This window comes from Lissotriton helveticus, chromosome 4_1 (genome assembly GCF_964261635.1).
Source record: "Lissotriton helveticus chromosome 4_1, aLisHel1.1, whole genome shotgun sequence".
Taxonomy (NCBI): domain Eukaryota; kingdom Metazoa; phylum Chordata; class Amphibia; order Caudata; family Salamandridae; genus Lissotriton; species Lissotriton helveticus.
In genome coordinates, this window is record NC_136063.1 from 1,323,820,942 (window position 1) to 1,323,833,228 (window position 12,287).

At 39.8% G+C, this 12,287-nt stretch overlaps 1 long non-coding RNA gene across 1 annotated transcript; it reads right to left on the reverse strand.

Moving 5' to 3' along the window:
- Positions 1-8,010: 8,010 nt before the first annotated feature.
- LOC144827509 (uncharacterized) lies at positions 8,011-11,363 on the reverse strand. Its single transcript, XR_013610224.1, has 5 exons — positions 11,226-11,363; positions 11,038-11,110; positions 10,853-10,939; positions 10,684-10,758; positions 8,011-10,278 (listed from the first exon to the last, which is right to left on the reverse strand). It is a non-coding gene; the product is annotated as an uncharacterized LOC144827509 (long non-coding RNA).
- Positions 11,364-12,287: the final 924 nt, after the last annotated feature.

Here is a 12,287-nt window from a genome sequence, read left to right on the forward strand (position 1 = left end):
GTGTGAGTGAGGCCTTTGAAATTAGCACATTTGGGTATCAGGAGCAAATGGGACTGCCAAAGGTGTGGAGTGATGTGAGTTCTGTGTGGAAGGCTGGGGATGAGTCTGGCTGCCAAGTTCTTGATGGCTTCTAATCTTTTGGTGAATTGCTTGGTGATCTGGGTGTAGAACAGGTGTCTCCAACCAGTTGATCGCGAGCAGCCAGTAGCTCACGGACAACTTAAGAGTAGCTCACAGCCTGGAGTTCTCTGTGTTTATTTTGCATTATTATCTTCAGTCTGCAAGTAGCAGGGCCTGACAATAAGCAGAGCTGGAGTCCAATTTATGACCCATTGCACAGAGATGAAGAACTGAATCACTAAGGTATTTAAATATTAAATAAAAGTCCTTGTCACCTCAATATTGGAGCATGAGGACAAAATTATGTTTCTGAATGCTTTTAAATGGGAGAACATTAAAATGACGACTTAACTGAATGAATAAATAAACTCTTCATTTTAATTGTATCCTATTTCAAAGCGTTGCATTCACAGACAGCAGGCCTCTTGCTCACAGTGGTCAGTAGACACTGTGCCTTATTTATAGCTGAACAATACTACCATTTTTTCAAATGTTTAAAGTGTATAAAAATATTTCTATGGAATATTGAGTCAATGTTTTCTCCACCTTCAATTAAGCCAATTATGTCTTAATACTTTATAAAGCATGTTTCTTCACTTTAAATTCCTCCTATTTCTGTTATACATATGGCACTGTATATACAGGCCACAGGGTGCAAGATGCCTGCTGTGAAAATTTGAAATGGGAGAAAATTTAAATGATGAGGTTTATGGAATTGATATTGACATAAAGGTAATCATCAGTTTAATTTTCTCCCATTTCAAAGTATCTCATTTACACACAGGAGGCATCTGGCTTCCAGTGGCTGGTAGACACAGTTTCATATTTATAACTGAAAAAATACATCCATTTCTATAAAGTGGGAGAAATTTAAAATGCAGAAAAATGTTCCATTTCATAAATATTTTTTGCAGAACATTTTACTGCGCTTCAATTTCCTCCCATTAAATAAAATGTGTGTATATTTGTGTTATATATGTGACTGATTTGCATATGGCTGAGTACAAACTTAAATGGCATGATGAGCAAAAAACCGATGGATTTAGGCCCAGATCTCTGTACTGGTGTGAATGTATGGCATTGTTCTACATTCTGTCCATCAATTGTTCTTTTTTGCATCTATGTGACAGTGCCACATATGGTAAAATGTATGTCCCGTGCCACAAGTACATACACAGACTCTTATTCACTCATTCACTCATACACATATAGCCCATTCATACACACACGTTAATACATCCCCAAAGACCACGCTCTCACTGACACACATGGCAGCCTTGTCATAGTGCCCCAGTCAAAGAATTTTATTTAAACCATTGTATAAGGCTTTATGGACAAATGGCTTACCTTTCATGAAACTGTTTGTGGGGGTATATGGTAACATTGCACAAGTGGCTTGGCCTTTAGTAGCTCACAATGATTTTCACTGATCCGAAGTAGTGCTCACTACAGAAAAGGTTGGGACCGTTGGTGTAGAAGGTGTTCCCATAGTCTAACCTTTTTGGTGTGATTTCAATAGGTCTTCCTTCCTTTATTCAGACCCGTAGATACCCTTTGTGTATATCGACATTGGCATGATTGTCAGTTTTTCTGATGTTGCTTGTGAGCCATTTAAAGATCTTCCACAGCATCTTCAGGAATAAACAAGGTACCTACCTGGATGAAGCAGACATCAGGATCTCCAACATTGAAAACACTGCCCTGGAGCTACAAAGCACTGTTGCACGTATGAAAAAGGAAATGGTTAAGACTTTTTCCAAGAAAATAGACTTAGAATTAGTCTCAAGAAGAAATAATATATTAATATTTGGTGTTTAGTAATCAATGTATCTAGGCAAACTTGAGACTTTTGTGACGGGTTACCAAGGAACCTCTTGGAAACACCCAGTTTCTCTGCTTGGTCATTGTGGAACGAGAACACTGGTATTAGACCCTAGGCCCCCTCTGGGTGCTTCCCTTCAAGGCCACTTATCATGAGATTGCTGAGCAACAGAAACTGTGATACTACTTTGTACATCAAGGCTCGACTATCTTATGGTACCCAGACCTCACATTAACAGAGCAGGAGGCTAGGCAAGTGTATGTGGAGATAAAGAAGCTGCCTCGGATCAAGGCATGAAATATAAAATATGCCATGCTCTTCCTAACACAGCTTAGGTACAATGCAAAGATCATATCTATTTTGCAATGAAGTTTTTGAAAACTCTCACTAGGAAATCCAAGAATAAACCAAAGCTTCTTCCTTCTAGTCTAGATAACTCTGAAGCAGAGTGTGGTTGATTAATAATTGTATGGGTATGTACATATGCAGTTGCTAATATGACTTTACTTGTTAAGTATGGGGGTTTCAAAAAAACAGGCCAAGACTTTTGTATGCATGTTTGTTGTAAAATTACATTGTCCTATAAAACTTTTTTTTTTAATTGTTTTTATTGCTTTTTCAACACAATACAAAACAAAGGCACATTGTGCCAACTCATAGCCAGTCATAGCACATACATAGCCCACATTACAAATAGAAGTATAGCATTGTGTATCCCAGTACATATTGCAATCTCATACAGTAGAGTCTCTGTATACCTGATGTCAGGGCACATGTCAGTGACCAAAATAATATGCAGTGTCAGAGGTACAATAACCCATACCAACTTATAAAGTCCATTGCAGATCACTACATAAACCGCCTGTTCCATATATACAGTAAAGAAGGAAAACCATCTTTCGGACACATTAAGCAAAACATAGCAACATCTCACCTGAACAGATAGATCAATGTTACATTCCCGCCTGCCCCTAAGTGTGACCCTCATCCTGTACTGCCTGGTCTGTAGTCGACCGTGACCATTCCAAGAAAGGTTCCCATATATCCTTCGGGCGGAATGTGGAGGGCATCTGTTCCCAGAAGAGCTTTAATTGAGTGTGCCCATAGGTCACATCCATTAACCAAGCTTTGAAGTCTGGTACTCACTTCCTACCCCAGCGAATAGCAACCTGTCTGCGAGCATAGAGCAGCAAAAGGGCATGCAACTTACGCCTCTTGGGCACCGTGTCTCGCACATATCCCAAAAGACCCAGCATCCGGGACGGCAGGTCGTCTCACATTGTCCTATAAAACTTACTGACGGTCTAGAGGCATGAATGCCTGTGGCTGGTTTTTGGATTGGTGTATCACTATGTCTATTTGGATTTGGCCACTGAATAATGTGTGTTATCAATAATATGTTTGTGAGTGGTAGTGGGTGGTGTCAGCTGCTTCTCTGAGTATGAAACGCATAAAGATGTGGAGGTGTTTTTGTTGGGCCATTAGGCACCTGAAGTTGGGATGTTCAGTGTCAGAGGGGGTGGATGAGATAGGAACAAGTGCTCAAGCAGAACCAGTTGCCTTAATCTGACTAAGTTAAGTGAAGTGAGATCTGATCACAGGTGGGGAGGGTCCATGAGCCATACATAAAAGGAAGGGGATGAACCAATGCATCTTATAAAAGCTTAACATGGAATATCATAGGCATGGGTAATCCTAAGGATGGGTGGTTGATATTAGCATATATTGAAAGTCAAGTAGTGCAAATAGCAAAGCTGCAGGAGAAGCAGTTGGGTCTCAGATGACTAAACATGTTTGCTTCAGGATGGGGCAAAATAGGTATTTTACCTCATATCGCTGTATTCAAGTGCCATGGCTATACTTTTGAAGAAATCCTTAAATTTTAAAGTGAAATTTACTTATGCTGATCCTCAAAGGAGGCTCCTGTTTGTTGTGGTATTAGTGCTTGACTCTTCTGTTACTTTAATAAACACCTATGATGGTCACATTTTTTTTAGGGCATTATCCTCCTTTAGTTGACAATATGACACCTGTGATATTATATGAGGAGGAGGCAGCCCTATTTGATACTGTTAACCCTACATGGGGGGATCATTCATGGTAAGTGAGGACAACCAGGTACAATTTGGTCAGCGATGATCAGCAGGATGTTTGGAGGGCAAGAAAGGGTGAGGAAATAGTATATTCCTATTACTGATCAGTGCATGACTCACACTCATGCATTGATATTTTGGCTCATGTCAATGGAAGCTTTGCTGTGGATTGTTGAGCTGCATTATGTGCCCCATATATTATATGATTATTCTCTGGTTGTGTTACATTTAAGCATACCTACATTAATGCACCAGCAGCGTATATGGTGCTTTCCATCAGAGGCCCTCAGAGACTGGAGGCACATTTACTAATATTTCACACAACTCAAAGCAACAAGGGAACTTACTGCATTGAGTAAAAGGTAGAGAGCAGAAAGGGACCATATTTACAAAAATATGGCACATTTCTGCTCTTTCCTTGATCTTGAGTGCCAACGTTATGATCAGGATTATTTTTTTGCTGTAAAGGACAACGACTCACACAAAAAAAAACTTAGAGGCATAATCCACTTTCTATGAGTGCTGCATAATTCAGCACACTTGGAAAGGGGAAGCAACAAGGTGAAATATTTATATTTTCCCTTGTTACACCTCTGTCAGGTAGACACACCATTTTGGAGCAAATCCAGGATAACAAGTTTTGGTAAATCTGGGTTTGTGCCAAAATACATGGCTGGAAGCATGGAAACACCAGCCCGATGCAAAGTAATTCAAGGCAGCGAGCGCTATGCAATTTATTACATACTTTGTATTCACAAAACCACACGAATTGACACAAAGTGGCTTTGTGGGCTTAGTATAGGCCAAAAATGATTTCCCATCTGGTCTGTGCGACAAAGGTGACGGAACCCCAACACAAAATCATAGGAAATCTGGCTGAAGTGTTTAGGGCCAGATTTATCAAGGTTTCGCATCAACCTTGCACCAGTGAGATTTATCAAGGCCACTTTGCATGGCCCTGCATGGCTTGATAAATCTGGAGTAACGCAGGGCAGTGCAAATCACTGCCTTGCGTTACTCTGACCCAGGGAGATATTTCGTGGATAGAGCATGGGTGTCCCCATGCATCAACCCATGGATTTTGGCACATTCCCAGATTTACCATTAGTAGTTGACTTGGGAATACTTCAAAGTGCAAAACCTCCTTATGTGAGTTGTAACTAGGAGAAATATCTGTATTTCTACACGTTTTTCATCTTTCTACATGTCCTGCATTCTGTAGCACACACAGAAATAGAAAAATGCCTCTCAGGATCATTTTTTGTGCAGGAAGGTGAAACAACCATGCCTACAATGCTGGTACCCTTGCAACATGACGCAAGGGTGCCTGTATTGCCTATAGGCAGCTGAAAATGTGTCAGGGCTAGGAAAGGTCAGGAATGCGTGTATAACGTTATATTAGGCGCATTCCTGTCTTCTCCGTTTCATACAGCACAGCAAGGCGGCTTGCTGCATTACGCTATGTGAAAGTTTGATAAATATGCCCCTTAATGTATAAATTGGGGGTGTTATGATTGGCAGACAGAAGGGAGTGCTTAGATCGCAACCAACACAGCTAGAAAAACTTGAGAAACAACAAGGAGACTTACTGGCGGAATATGAATTAGAGTATGGGCCTAAGATGCCCAAAGAAATAATCGAACCCCTTTCAATATATAGAGAAATGGTACTTGAGGAGAAATTCTAGGGTGTGTCAATATGAAGAGAGCAAGATGCCAAGTGGGATGCTCTTGTGGCTCTTTCATAGTGGTCGGCAGCCAAATGTTATTCATTTATTGAAATTAACCACTGGAGATACAGTGAGTAGCAATGCTGCCCTACATCATTATAAGACCCATTAAGAGAAACTGTACACCTCTCATATGGATGGGAATCTATTGCAGATAAGGGAATAGTTGGAGGGGTGGTGTTATCTTGGTTTGAAGGCGGGGCACCAACATACATGCAGGAGTCAACTACTATTCAAGAAATTGTAGTGGCTATAGAGGGACTGCGAGGCAGACCTGGCTCTGATATCTTACAGCAAAATGTTACAAATGTATACAAGCCCCATGCCTGAATGAGTTAAACCAAGAGGCCCTGGAAACAAGTGTACTCCCACTAACCGCCAGGAAAGCTGTTATTATAGCTATATTGAAGGCTGGAAAAGAGGAGAAAAGATAGCAGATCATGTAAGACATTATCCCTCACAAACCATAACAATGAAATCTTGGCACAGATTATAGCCAATAGGATAAACCTGCTGATGGAGAAGCCAGTACTGTAGGAGCAGATAGGCTTTGTCCTGGACAGAGCAACCTCTGATAATCTCAGAACACAGATTAACCCTGATACATGTGCCAACTCTGCATTTCTAGAAGCTGAGAAGGGCTTTGATCCCTTAGAATGGCCTTCCCTGTTTACTGTACTATGTGAAATGGGGCTGATTTTCAATATTTTGGGATTCATAAAATTGCTGAATTCTGAACCAATGGCACTTGCACATACAAATTAATATATGTCCAGTGGGTTTTGGATATAGAGAGAGTCATTACGAAGGGTTGTTCCCTCTCCACCCTCCTGTTTGCCTTGGCTATAAAGCTGATTGCACTGTGGTCAAGGGAGAGTCACTTACACAGAGGGATCACATTCTCTACAAAATGAGTTTTTATGTCACTGTGTGGATGCTCTTTTTAAAAGACCATGAAGGCAATTTGGTTGAGGCTGTTAGAGAGACCGTGAGATGTGGCGGAATCTCTGGCATCCAAATTAACAGGTAGATGTTTCCTCTAAGAGATGTGATGAACAAGCCACTTGTTAAATATCCGCTACGTTGGTGCATTGAATCGGCTAACTCGTTGTTCGTCTAAATTAAGAGAGGTACACATACGATCATCAGATATAATTATGGCCTGCTAATGGATAAACTAGCTGAACAAATTGACAGCAGAAGATGTCTAGCTTGACAACTTCTAATTGTCCTGCTCTGATACAAGCCTCATGTAGCAATCAATAGAAGCGCAAATGATAACAGGAAGTTAGGACTTACCCCAGCCCTCGTTCAGTTTTTTTCATTGAATCACATAATCTGTTCTGGGGATCTCCTTTGCTAATGGCTCCTTGGGTGATGGCTGTGATGAGGTGTAGCTATGATAATCATGCCCTGATGGGCCAGCCATCAATTTCGAGTTAAGGAAAGAGCTACTAGGTATACATGCAGTCAATGTTCACTGACCTAGCATGCTTGCAAGAGGACCTTTCATTTCAAGTGAAGAAAAGACTAGCAGATCAGTCAAAAATGAAATGTCAAAAATTCTTGCTGGTGACAATGAGGTCCAGAAAATGACAGACGTATGGGTTACCAGTCTAGCTGATTAGAGGGAAGTGCCAAAGGTGTTAGGGCAAAATTGGCGGGGTTGATTTAATGAGAAAGGTATAAAGATAGCAATGCATTAGGTTGACATTCAGTATTTATGATAGTGTGTAAAGAGATGAGGCCAATATGTTATATTAGTAACTTCTGTCCAGCCTCAACAACACAGCAACCTTTAATCTACTACAAAGTATCTCAGTGGATCCTTTGTGGTATTCCCTATTGTAATCTATTTAAATTCCCAAAAGAGTTACTTTCTCAGAAAGAGTAATGATTTCATCTCCACACTGAAAATCTCTGTATTTGATTCTATTGTATTTCAGTGTAGTGTTTATATAGCACTCTATACTGCGGACTATGCCAGGAATCACTTTGATTTGCGTCGGGATTCTGGAGTCTTAGTGGAGTGAATGGTTGATAGTATGATGGGTTTAGTTTGGCCTTTAAGGGGGTGCTGCAGAAGAGGTCTAGGATTCACAGACAGTCTTCAGGCATAGTGAAGCAAACACTGCTGCACAGAAGCATGCAGGCTGTGGAGAATGTGCAAATAGACAAAGCCTAGTGAACATATCGTTTTTGTAGCAGTCAGCATTCAAATTAAATCAGATCAAAAATAAGCTTTATTCAATTTTAAAATTGTTAAAAATCATAAAAGCATACACATGAAACAATAATACATTTACGTTCTAAGCATAGCAAGATATATGCAGCAATCGTATTCAAGAGATCAGACTTAAAATCAAGATAATTTTCATTAATCCATTTGTCTAGTAACTCTGAGCAGATGTCCTGTGATTCAGTAATTAACTGCTTTTCTAGTCCTCACAACGTTCTTTAGGAATCCCGCCATTGACCCTATGCAGCAGTAATTTTCAAGCATCTGTAAATAAATAAAGGCGGGCGGCATTGTCTCCATCCGCCCTGCTTTAATAATGGTGTTAGCCATCTTCTCCTCTCTTTGTTGTATAATTTACAGAATAAAACTATGTGCATGGTACTTTGTCCAGATACATCGTCACATGGGCATTTGCATAATACTCTTGACCAATAAGTTATGGTTGGATATGAAATGAGATGGTGGAAAATCCCAAACCTAAGTCTTGTCAAGAGATATCTGTCATATCCGCCCTGAACACACAGCAAATAGGGTTGTATAGAAACAGTTGTCAGGGTCAGTTTCTGGCTGATCACCATTGGCTTATTTAGCTCAGATGTTAGTCTGAGTTCTTCTAGATGCTGCATCACCATTTTTTTTAAATCTTTACGTTTTAAATTGTTTATGCGTTCAGGCTTAGAATAGTATTCTGGATGGCCAATATCCTGCATAAAATCTCCCACATATTATAGCCATGGTATTTTACAAGACTTATCCAACCTCATCAAGTCCTGAATAATTTCTCTGTTTAGACGTGCGTTCTCAGTGGTCCAAATTCTGTGCCATAACAATAATGGTTGTGCTTTAATCAAATCAGAGATATGTGTGACCCCCAATTCTGAATGGCAATTAAAAACAGGGGTACTTTTTGGGAGGCTTAGCAAAGATCTCAAGAACATGTTTTCAATACGTTGGATAATACTGCAGTCCTGAAAGCCCCAGATACCTGCCCCATAGATTGCCGTACTCTCACACCGTGCATGATATATTGTTAGTAATATCTTTGGTGGCCTTTTCCCTAATTTCTTAGAGAAATTAAAAAGTGCTGCAAAAGATTTCAAGAAAAGTAGGGACCTGGCTCTAACTGCTGTTAACCAAGAGCCAGATTTATCGAAAAGCACTCCCAGATAGCTAAAGGCGGGGGTAGTCTCCACCTTTTTCCCCCCCGCCTGAAAGGTTCTGAATGATCTTCTTTCTACTGTGACCGCATGACATCACAAAGCTTTTATTTGCATTCAATTTTAATCCTAGATTGGACATAAAACTTGTATAAAAGCTATGGGCCCTTTGTAATCCTATTTGTGTACAGGACATGAGAACGGCATCGTCCGCGTACAGGAGGGAAGCAATTGGGCGGGAATTTACTGATGGCGGGTCCCTGGTATTTGACACCATCTCCTGTCCTAGTGCATTGGTGTATAATGAGAACAGGAGAGGTGCCAATACACAGCCCTGCCTTACGCCTCGTTCGATTTTAAAGGAGGCGGTGCACTCGCCCTCAGTACCCTAACGGACCTTTGCTGTCGCTCCTGTGTATAGTTGTTTTAAATATTGTATCAAAACGGGTCAACTTTCATATCTTTTAAAATCCCCCATAGTTTCTCATGTACTACACAATCGAAAGCCGCTGAGAGGTCTACGAAGACAGTCTAAAGTCTAACGATGCCTCTGGTCTGATTCTCAAAATCTATTTATGAAAGAGCAATATAAATTATCTCCTTCAGCATGCCATTAATCATTTCCAAGAAACTGAATTTTGCCTCATTTATGTACCCATACCCTGTTCCAACTCAAAACACCAATTTCCAACTTCTGCTTTATTTTTGTGTTTGATTTGAAAAATTAGAACAATTATGTACCACAACGACCTATTAATTTTCCAAACAATATTTAGGTACAATCACACAATCAACATATATATACACACAATATTTCAATACAAATATATATATACACACCTATTTTTTCAAAGCATGTTAGCCCACCTATTTTTGAAAATAAAAGATGCTATAAACATGTATAACTAAGCATTCCTGTGCATTAAGATCTAACCAGAAATCAGCAAAAGAGCAGACGCGGTCTATATTCTTTTGACCTATCTTCTTATTGTACTCTTCTTAAATATATATTTTCACAAAGTAAACAATTTTTAATACTGGTGTCTTTTCATGGGTGTCGACGCGTTTCAGCCCATTCACTACGGGCCTCATCAGGACAAGGGCTAATAATGATCCATCTAAAAAAGTATCAGAGAAAAAGTGTATAACTACATACCTTCAAAACTGAAAATACGCTCAGAGAAAGGGATAAATGCATATTTACATATTTTACATATTCACATTTTATATATATATCTTATCTTTCACAGTGGTCAGCCGCTACCCCAAAATCCAATCCAGTCTTTCATGCATGACACCCTGTTGTGAAACAAACAATTACCAAGACACCGTGCATATTCATAAATATCCATACATATCTCTACCAAATTATCCCTATAAGCTATCACCCGAGGTGTGATGCAGAGAAAGTAAAGATAGATAACAACTAAAATTCTTCCATCTCCATATCTCTGTCTCCGTTAATACTCTAATGAAACTAATAAAATAACTAAGAGCCAAGAAAACGAGAGGGAATCTGTTACCGTAATGAGTGAACCTCAACCGAAATGAAGGCAACACACGGCGCAGTTCTTTTCTCAGTGCACTATTCCAACACTCTGTAATCAGGGCAATGAAATGAAGCTCATAACTATGTCGTTCTCAATGGGACCCAATTAAAATTACATCCAGTTCTACATTGTAAATGCTTACCGAGAACAAACGGGGGTTGGGGGCTTCTTTATTCCAAAAAGTATGTCCTGTCCGAATATCCTCTACCGCTGTTATAAAGGCCGCTCCCTATGTTGCAAATGGAAACATACATCAGTGCTCCTATTTACATCTACCCACCTAATCGAATAGACATATGGTCTGGTAATAGGGGTGGGAATTCTTACCTAGTAAATGCTGACCCAACTCCAAATAAATCCGAGGGGGCAATCACTTCTTTTTTCTATTTTCCACGGGTTTCTGAATAATAAAAAATTACCATGAGGCACTATATCTCGGTTCATTAATTCACCTACTCAAACTGTGGTCACTAAATGAACTCCCTCTAACTAGTGGTCCACGTAGTACTGCTTACTTAGTTATTCCGTTGCTGCTCATTAGTCCAAGTTTGTTCGACATCTCCTCAATCCACCGCCATGGTCGATCTGTGGCGTGCAATGCCGGTCACGTGACGTGGAAGTTAAATCACACTGCCCTGGGCACAGAGGAAAGACTGCTCTTAGGGGAATATCCGGTTACACGAACAGGTACTACCGACCTACGTTCTCGGTCTCTTTCCCTCATAATACCACGTCTGATTTTGAAAAAAACGGCAAGCTACATTCAGACATCAAAATAAATAAGACAAAAAGCCAAAGCGCGTTAATACGAAACCTTATCAAGTTTCCAGTGCAAATAAAGAAAGGAAAAGTAGAAATAGATAAGCCATCACCAACTTCAGCAGGGGCTGTCACTCTTATTAAAAACAAATTCGTTCAAACTCCTTTGAACGTAGTGAGAAATATCACATAATATTCAATGTCAGTGTTACAGTTAAATGGATACAGAACCAGCATCGAGACATGTCTAATTATATCAATTAGCTGCCAATTCTATATCTTTGTTACAGTTGATTGAATACAGAAACAAAACAGGCGACTGCCAAATGACAGGGAATTCTATATCAACGTACAACATTTTTTTCTCTGTTGTGCATCCTATTCACAGAATATTCTATATCAGAGCCCAAATCTCATCTCTATCATTTAAACCATTGGATGCCGTCTTACATTTTTCGATAAGTCTGGCCTCTAGTCTATTTAGTTTGAATTCTATTTCTTCTGGTTTGCCTTTACTTAACACACACAGGACTGTCCACGTAATGTCATTCTCCGTATGTTGGTAAGCTTCGAAATGTTGTACTAAAGGTGCTCCCTGAACTTTACATTTTACCCTTGATTTATGTTGGAGAATCCGCTTTTTTACTATTTGAGTTGTTTGTCCAATATACGCCTTATTGCACGGGCATTTAATACAGTATACTGCATTTTTTGTGTTGCAATTCGAGAAACTTTTATGATAATGCTTTACACCATTTATTTCGACCTCCTTGGCATCTGTAGTTAGATTACACGCCACACAATTTTGACATCTATAA